Source organism: Cygnus atratus, chromosome 5 (genome assembly GCF_013377495.2).
Source record: "Cygnus atratus isolate AKBS03 ecotype Queensland, Australia chromosome 5, CAtr_DNAZoo_HiC_assembly, whole genome shotgun sequence".
In the NCBI taxonomy this organism is placed as follows: Eukaryota; Metazoa; Chordata; class Aves; order Anseriformes; family Anatidae; genus Cygnus; species Cygnus atratus.
Genome location: NC_066366.1, coordinates 63,436,869 through 63,446,282, shown reverse-complemented (window position 1 = coordinate 63,446,282; position 9,414 = coordinate 63,436,869). Strand labels below are relative to the sequence as shown.

General features: G+C 46.7%; 1 long non-coding RNA gene across 2 annotated transcripts; it reads right to left on the bottom strand.

The window, feature by feature from the left end:
• Nucleotides 1–4,995: 4,995 nt before the first annotated feature.
• LOC118250363 (uncharacterized) lies at nt 4,996–8,239 on the bottom strand. Of its 2 annotated transcripts, XR_004779433.2 has the most exons (4): nt 8,145–8,239; nt 6,992–7,117; nt 6,788–6,860; nt 4,996–5,118 (listed from the first exon to the last, which is right to left on the bottom strand). It is a non-coding gene; the product is annotated as an uncharacterized LOC118250363 (long non-coding RNA). The 2 variants fall into 2 exon arrangements; XR_007708364.1 differs by lacking the exon at nt 4,996–5,118 and having other exon boundaries at nt 6,747–6,860.
• Nucleotides 8,240–9,414: the final 1,175 nt, after the last annotated feature.

The following is a 9,414-nucleotide window of genomic DNA, read 5'->3' as shown; positions in this document are numbered from 1 at the left end:
AGCCTGCCTGCTGCACTACACAACTGTCAAAGACCATATTTGCTTGATGCTTAAATTATTAATCCATTCTCTTCAGGTTTGTTATCAAATCATCTCAATTGTTTTGCAGTTTATTAAAAATGTCCTGCACATCTGGTCTAATCAGCCAGAGGAGAATCGCCCAATTTGACTGTCAATAGCAATCGCAGACTATCAGCTTGGTAATCACAGCACTTTCCACCTCAGCAGCTCCCACAAAGGGTGCTTTAATCACTGCTGATGCAGAAGGGACTCCCCCAAGCACTACAGGCACAGAGCAAGCCATTACACCACTCTCCATAGAGCCTTTTGGGGTGGAAAACGCAGCCCAGCAGATAGAGATCCATCACCATCAGCAGCGCCTTGGTTAAATGTCCACCCACATCTGCCTTCACACACCAACCCCAGCTCCGTTCCTGGGACATGGGGTATTGGACCAAGACTCACAGCATCGCCTTTCCTACACACCACAAAACCCCCAAAGTCTGGAATTTCAGGTGCTTACATGTAAATCCATGAAAGCCTCACAAAGACAGTGACCTTGGAAGGCACATACTAAGGATAAGCCATCCGAAGAAGTCGACAATTTCTTCCTGGTAACTGGCTGGCTGCTGGCGTTAGCCCCTAGCAATGGGCCATAGCCTGTACATGTCTTTTCTTCTCACCAGGGAGAACCTCATCTTTCGTGACATATTCTCAACCAGTTCCCAGACTTAAAATTTCCTCAATGCTTTGAAGAGTTGGCTTGTGTTAAATACAGGTATAAGGAGTTTGTCCTAGGAAAAGACATGGTCCTAAGGAAAGTATAGGGGAACGTGGTGCTCCTGCTTGTTGCACTGGTGTAGAAACAAAACCAAGTTACAAGACACGCTGATCCACCTCCCTGCTGGAACCACGAGTGTGCTGCCCAAGTCTTATCCATTAATCCAAGACCTTCTTAAAGCTTGAGAAAAGGAGTTATCTGAGAGAACTGAGGCAGAACTATTTAAAGATATTTGTTTTCCACATACATTATCGTTGTTGGCATATGCACAGCAGCTATTTTACAACAGAATTAACTGAGACAACTCCGTGGCACAAACAGAATTAGGCATAGCAGGCACAAAAGCAGTAAGCTTCAGAGAAAGCAGGTGCAGGAGCTGCTCACTCCCTGCACTGTTGAAGTGCTACAACATCACAACAAGTCACTAAGTACCTGCAAGTCAGAAATGGTCCATTATTTTCAATGAACAATTCAATTCATTAAACACAGCGTTTCTCTTTCTGCTCTGCCATCAGATGATGATGCTTTTAAGCACGATTGCTGTTTACAATTGTCCAGAAAGCCTGTTGCTCCCACACTCCACGTTTCTCATTATTTTCCCTCCTGTAAGAGTGTCACTCGGTGGGCAGGTTATTCTTCCCTAGCTGCATATTTTGAGGAAGAGGATTTATGAAGTGCCAAAGACCAGCAATTACAAGCAATTGTAAGGATCTGTTCTAGATCTAAGGTATAATAAGAACTGTAAAAATAGCCATAAAAACACACTGTGTGACACCTCCTGTGTTACTGAAAGGGCTTTTGCCTTCTGTGGCAGAAAACCTCACCTCCCCAGAGTGTATTTGCTCAGGCCGCTGTAGCGCAGCTCAGGGACTAAGGAGGGAGGTGACAGAGATGGCTTGGAGCAGTGGACAAAGAGCTGGTGTCACATTCAGTGAGTTTGAGCCAAGAGCTGGATGCCCATGAGGAGATACCGGAGAAAGAGGCAAGGACTTGATAGGAACAGAGAGACCAGTCTGGACTGCAGCAGGTTGGTGAAACATCAGCATCAAGAGATTTAACTTGTACTGGAGGAGCGGGTAATTCATGAAGTCATGACTGGAGATTGGCAACACAACTCTCTGAAAACATGGGAGAAATCTTGCAGATTCTGAGGCATGTGAGGTAGGAAGCAGACCAGGAGCAGAAAGTGTCCTGGAAGTGAGGAAAACTTCTTAAAAGAAGCACGACAATCCCCAGGCCTTGTGGCTAGCCAGGATGTCTCAGTGCTGGCTGCTGTGGGAACACAAGGCAAAAATCTTGTGCTTTTAGGGTTTCCTCAAAGTTCCCTGCTGAGCTAGGCTAATGGACACACACACAGACTGACCATTGCCAAAGAAGCCCTGTAAAAGCTATATAAGTGTACTCCAAAGAAAATAGGAATGCTCTGACATTCATTATTTGGTGACTTTTTATATAATGGCTTTCAAAGCAAAACAGTGACTTAGGTGGCCAGAGTAGGTCCCAAATAAAAATTTGGGAAAGAATTCAATTCAAAAGCCAATTATCTGTGGGGCTATTCTGGATTTCTTCAGTTTCTTTGGCCTTCAGAGAATGTATGATTGTACAGCAAAGGACTCATAAATCAAAGTGAAGGTTGCAAGAACAAATACCTCTGTCCTCAGCATGTCACCTGAGTCATGGACTGCCAGGCTGGTGACAGAGACCAGACCCTATCAACTTGAGTTCTTTTAGGCATTATTCTTTGCAAATTATATCAGACATCCTAGGGGATCATATGATGAGTAGCCTACCTCGGCAGGGTGCAGGGCTCTGACACAGGAGGTTATTTCCATGAATTTATCTTTTACGTGAAGCCAATTAATCATCCATTAAGAACTGCAGATGCATGCAAGTTGAAAGCACATAGAAAATACAATGGGCAATGCAGCCTTTAAAAGACCATAGGGAGAGCTGACCATTTCAGGGTTCTGAGAAATATCTTTTTTGGTGAGGGGTATTCAACGCCACACTGCCAATTTGGGGGATTTGGGGTGGGACCGCAACAGGACAGGATAATTCTGCCCTGTGCCCGTCACGTGGTAGAAGCTAGTTCAACTCCCTATATCCAGGGCAGCAAATAAGTGCAGCCACTTAAACAAGAAAGAGTTATCAGTGTAGATGCCTTGCAGGATCCAAGGAGAAGTTTCCTCAAGGAGAAGTTTCCTAGTTTGTTTTCAGTTAAGGATGGGTGAAGAGTCGTCACAGAATGGTTTGGGTTGGAAGGAGCATTGAAGATCATCTAATTCCAGCCCCTTGCCATGGACCCGCTACACCAGGCTGCCCCCAGCCCCACCCAGCCTGGCCTTGAACACACCCAGGGATGGGGCATCCACAGCTCCTCTGGGTAGCCTCAGCACCCTCAGAGTAAAGAAATTCCTCCCTATATCTAATCTGAACCTACCTTTTTCAATTTAAAGCCACCACCCCTTGTCCTATCACCACACCCCCCGACACAGAGTCCCTCCCCAGCTGTCCTGCAGCCCCTTTAGTCACTGGCAGGCCACTGTAAGGTTTCCTGGAGCCTTCTCTTCTCCAGGCTGAACACCCCCAACTCACTCAACTACAGAAGTTACATACCAGGCTCGGTCAAGGCGTGAACCTGGTTTCTCTATAACCCTTATGGTTTCATAACAGCCACTTTGCAGAAACAGACTCATCATCCCGCCCAAGCACATAAAGGTTCCAATAATGACAAGAAAACTAAAACCCTTAATCTCTTCCTCCTCCTTCTCTTTGCTGCCCATCCTATCCCTACCAGAGCTGGAAGTCCGCAGGAGCAGAGATGGCAGTGTTTTGTGGCAGTCTGTCACTTTCTGCTAATCTTCCAGTGCTGAAAATCATTTTAAATCCATTCCTGTCTTTTTGCATTTGCATAACTGTCTAGAAAGAAAACTCTAAAAAGGCAGAGCCTGATTTAGTGTGAATGAACATGTCATGAAACATTTCCAACTCTGCAGCACTTATGTAAATCTTTCATGATTTAAAAAGTTGCCAAGTTACCAATACTGTGAGTATTATAAAGTACTGGCCTTCATGCTCAGTGTATACAAAGAGACTATTTCAAAAGTTAGGCTTCCCTTCGCAGAAGCAATGTTTGTTTCCCCCAGAAAATAAAAATGTTATACATGGAAATTATTTGCATTCATCTTCAGTGCCAAAATACATTTTGGGAAGGTTGAAAAATGTGCTGACAGTTTTGGTGAAGAACAAGGATGTTTATCACGGCATTTTTCTGTTTGGAAGGGAGTTAAGGTAAAAAAAGTTTTCTTTTGGTACATTTAGAACAATTTTAAAACACATCTACATCTTCCTCTCCTGAGCACCCATGTGGGCCCGCAGGGCTGCTCTAACCCCTTTGGGCTGCCCAGTCGCAGCCTGAGGTCAACATCTGCCACCAGCCGTTACAAGAAGGACCTCAAGCTCTTTTGAACAGAAGATGTCAAAGGAAATCTGTCCATAAACTGCAGTGCAACATCTGTGAACCCCAGCTTGGCCTCCCCTGTTTGCCAGGCTCACATCCCCACTGGTGTGCTGCACAGTGTGGAAGAGCACCGCACTGCTAAGAAACCTGGCAGCAGGAAGGAGCTGGAAGTGGTCACATCGCCAGAGGAGCCCCCTGCATGTATCTACAGCTCCTAAGCACCAAGCAACCCGGCAGCAGACCCCAATGCACCCCACTAGATATCAAAGTGCTGGCACAAAGTGCTGTGACTACAAAACACAACTATGCCTCAAAGAGAGGCACCCACCCATGCTGGACATCACATACTGGGGCCATGCAGGCACTACACGAGGTGAACAAGGGGATGTGCCTTACCTTACTCCCCAGAACAAAGCCATCTCTGCCCCCAAAAGCAAATAAAAGGGTGTTGACAAAGGAGCTCCCTTCCCACCCTTAAGCCAGGAGCAGCCCTTACCCTAAAACAAGGGCCTTAGTCTTCTCCTCACAAATAGGGTGGCTCAATACGCTTTCCCCCACCCCATCACTGCCTGCACTTTTTTCACTTTTCCAAGAACACACCTTTTCCCAGGAGTCCCTCACCTCAGAAGCTCGCCGCAGGATTTATTTATAAGAACGATTCTTTTCCCTCAAATTGGCAGAACACCTCTGGCAGAGAAGCTGGGAGATCTCAGACTGATTTCCCAGGGAGATTTCCCACAGCAAGAACTGCCTCTGCTCCTGAGTAGAAGATGATTGCAGTCTCTAAAGTTTCTCTCAGCACTTGAAGCATGAGCGATAACAGACAGCTTTGCTTCACATGCCAGTGCAGCAATATCAGGGAAGCCGCCGTAGTCCCCTGTAAGACAAAAATGCAAACTGCCAGCAGAGTTTGTTTGCTTTAGCTCCCGAACGCTGTCAGCATAGGTCCATCAAACCCTATTACCAGCTCCTAACCCAACCAACAGTACAGCCTCAGCATCCCCGCTCCTTGCGCAACGTGCATTAGGATGTGCAGAATCTCTGCTTTATGCCTCCAAAGATTTATTAGAGAGACAAGGTTTCCAGAAGGAAGCAGCACCTAGTATTTAATCAACTGGATGCAGCTGAAAGTGTAATGAGTACACTCACAGGCCCAGAAGCTTCTTTTCAAGTGTGACACAGGCTGAAAACCTCAAGCTAAGCACAGATTAGGAACAATTGCTCCAGGTTTAAGTTAATTATATAAACCAATTAGGCAATCTAAGGGGAAAATGCACCTGTAACAGAGTACAGAAATGGTGAGTACCCTTTCTGCAGTACCAGGAAAGACAAGTTAGCATACATGATGCTGAAAAAGCTCACAGTGGGGGAAAAAAAAAAATTGTCTTGAAGTCAGTATCTCACTTGAATTTAGGACGTTTTATATTCAGAGCTATAAGTTTTTACCTCTCCGGATGCCTTTAGAAGGTTTTATAGCTCTACTTTGAAGAATAAGCTGCAAGTTCAAGTGTTTGTCTTTCTCCTGTAGGTATTCCCACTGGACTGGGGTCATCAGGAGGTTTACTTCAGCTCCTATCACACCATATTCCAGCACTGCACTGAACAAAGTCTATCAGCAACCCCTGGGAACAACAGAAACCCAGCTGGCCACACCATGGTGCAGGAACACAGAGCAGGAGGCTCTTTGCCCCTTCCAACACCCCCTGTCTGTGGGCATAAGTGCTCAGCTGGGAATAGCCATGAGTTCATTTCCTACATGAACACTTGCCTCAAATCAGTGCCGTTTAAATATAACCTGCAATGCATTTGTTCCACCTGTTGTCAATCTCAGAAAGTTCTGTGAAATTCTCCAGAGATTCCACTTTAATAAGTTTATTGACTTTATGCCAGAAGCACACCAAAAACAGAGAACGGGGTCTATTTAAGTGAGACATTTCACAGCAGAGCAGCTAAAAATAAAACCCAGAATATGAAACAAAAATGTTTTCAGCGTAAAGGAGCAGGCTCACCGTAAACATTTTTGAAGGAGGATCCTCTTCACAGCCAGCACTCCTCCTGTCAACCCTGGCAGCACAGAGCAGGCTGCGGTTCAGCCCTACGAGGGATGCTCTGCTCCATATGAGCAAGGCAGAGTACTCCATGAATGCAGTCAGCAGCAGCAGCTGCTCCTTTTACTCCAACAGCATCTACTCCCTGGATAGACCATGGATACCCTACCCCTCGAGAGCAGGGCTGTCTCGTAGAGAAGCCATCCTTATGCTTTTTGACAGCATTGCATTACTCACTTTAAGAACAAGGAGGTTGATGCAACATGTAGGCAACTGCTTCTGTGTGCACAGCCAGGACTTGGTTTCCCCCACCATCCCAACAGGAGATGCATTACTTAGGCACATTTCCTACACCATCACAGCAAACCATGTCCTGCTGCCCAATAAAATGGGAGCTCCACAAATGAGCAATCTTCTAGGATTCTGTTCTCCCATTCAGGTGCTGTTTCTCCGAATTAATGACATCGCCATCTTAGGGCCAAACAGCACAGCACTTACCAGCAGGGACAGAGAGACAGGCAGGAGCACAGCAAGAGCAAACAGTCACTTAATCTTTGTTTCATTGGTAACCCTGGGTTAAAAAGACAACAAATATCAGGTTCATGCAGGCAAAGGCAGCCTCAGGTATGTGCCACCTGTGTCCCCAGCACACCTGTGCTTCTAAGCACACGGCAGTACTGTTAGTGCTCTCTGCATGCTTACCCCATCCCCTCACACCAATGGGATCCAGGCTGAGCCCGTCCGGCTGGGGGCAGGCAGGACAGACAGACTGCACTGCCCTGAGGAGGTGCCAGCAATCCTTCTCCACGGCCTCTGGCTTGTCACTAACTGGAAAACAGAGGTTTAGACATCGGGTTCAACAGCACAGGCTCAGCATTTCCCTCTCCTTTCCAAGAAGGAATCGGTGCACCCCTTCTGGTGCAATGGAGAAAAAAATGAAAAAGAATTCAGTAGAACTGTGAAAGGACAGATGCTAACAACTCATTTTCTTTTGCAGCTCACAAAAGCCGGTGCAAGATCAGCAATTATATGTGCTGGCTTCAAGACAGCTGAGCACTGCACCAAGCTGGCCCCACAGCACTCTTCCCCCCTCTCAGAGGCAGCTGGTGGCAAAGCTGAGCACCCCGAGTACCTCCTCCCAGCCCGCTGGGCCTCCAAAACTCCACAGATGCTTTTCCAGGTCTCTCCCTGCCCTCATCTCATCCGGACTCTGGCTGCTGTCAGCTCTCTTCCTCCAGCATTCCCTCGCTGCTGCCCCCACCGTTACATTTGCTCCCCCCCAGACACCTTGCAGCCACCCCAATAACCACTGGCACTTCCCAGCTCCCAAACATCCCCATTTCCACCTCAAAATCTCTTTTGCCACCATCATAAGTTTAGCTTTGCTGCCCAAAAATTCTTAAGTGGACAAAACCGGATTTCCTGAGCCAGGGAGAAAAGCTTAAGCTGACTCTATACATCCAATCAGATATTGTATCATATACCATCGAATTGCCAAAACAGGAGCGAGCTGGGTTTTGGATACCCACAGACATGAGTTAGTATGGTAATGTGTGTTACAACAATGCAGTTTCACACACAGAATTTGCCAAAGGTTTGAGTTATCTGCCTTGATTGAGAACCGCAAAGGAGAAAAAATGAAGCCTGCTTCCAGCCAAAGGGCAATAACCCACGGCTGTACTTTCAGAACTGGGCGATTTCCCGTTATATCACATTACTGTGGCTGCATGCTGAGACATGTCACGTTATATTAAAAACAACAAAACCTGCAATCTGTTTCCAGACCAGACATCAATAAAAACAACCGTAACAATCAGCACTCTGGGTACCTGTGAGAAAATTGATAATTTAGTACCTCCAAAGAGCTCTTTCCATTAGAAAGACACCGGTAAAAACAAAACCAAACGGCATCTTCCAAATGTGCTCACTTCAGAGCTTTTTGCAGCACACAGGGACAAGAAAAACCAAATGGATCTGGAAACGGGGCTGCCCCCTTGTGCCCTGTAATGGGGAGGACAGGCAAAGGGAATTGGGTCTGCAGTGACAAAGGCATCTAGAAAACTAGCCAAGGTTCAGACACAGCATTACCCATGCCTAAACACAAGGAAAGATGACACTTGTTCTTCGGCTTGGATTAGTTCCCAAATCAGAAATTAAGTTTCCCGCTCAGAAACTCACCGTTTTGTGGCCCATTTGCTGCTTGACTCACTGCAGACACCTTCAGTGGAGCTACCTGGATGCCAGCTGCCTTCCAGCAAAGAGCTGTAAAGGACCAACATGGTCATGTGCAGAGGTGCAATATGGCACTAGTGCCTGGAGGGAAAAAAAAGAAAAAAACAACTTTAATCCCAAGCGATGCTGGTGAATGATGCTGTGGACAGTCCCCTGCCTACTGACACCTACCTCAAGAGGATGATGTCACAAAGACAGAGGACGCCCATCCAATTTGCTACTGCGTGAGGTATGATCTACAGCCTACTTCAATTAGTACAGTTCTTTGGAAGAAATATAACCAAAAAGCAATGACAGTGATGCTGGTTGCCATCTCCTGCCAACTGGCCTTCCCATCCCAAAACTTAACCTTACCTCTTTCAAAGAAGTGCAGCTGAAAACACTGGGACTTTTCACACCCTTAGCATGCTCCAGGAGGTGCCTCATAAGTCTTTGATACACAGCACTGGTAAAGTTCAATATCTAGTTGTAGAAGTGTTTCTGCAAGGCAAGCTAACCACGCCTCCACACTCTGCTCTCTTTGCATAACATTGCGATGGGAGAGCTGAAACCCAGACCACGGACAAGAAGTTATCCCCAGTAAGATGAGGGAAGGTTTCCCTCCAACACCCTTAGCTCCAATACCTTGAGGAAAGCAGCCTCCTGCTGCAAGCACAAGCTCTCCTCCAAACCCTTGGGCCCGAGGCTCACCAACTCGGCCTTTTCAATGACTAGCACACGAGCTACCCCGAGATAACACCGCGGTAGCCAAAACCCAGCTCGCCTCCCTCTGGAGCAGGTGCCCGTGGTCAGGAAGGGTTTCTCCTTTGGTTAATGGCTCGCCGAGTCCTGTTGGAGCAACTAATCCAAGGCCACATTTGTGCTAATAGCCCTAACCCCGGACACAGGTTTAA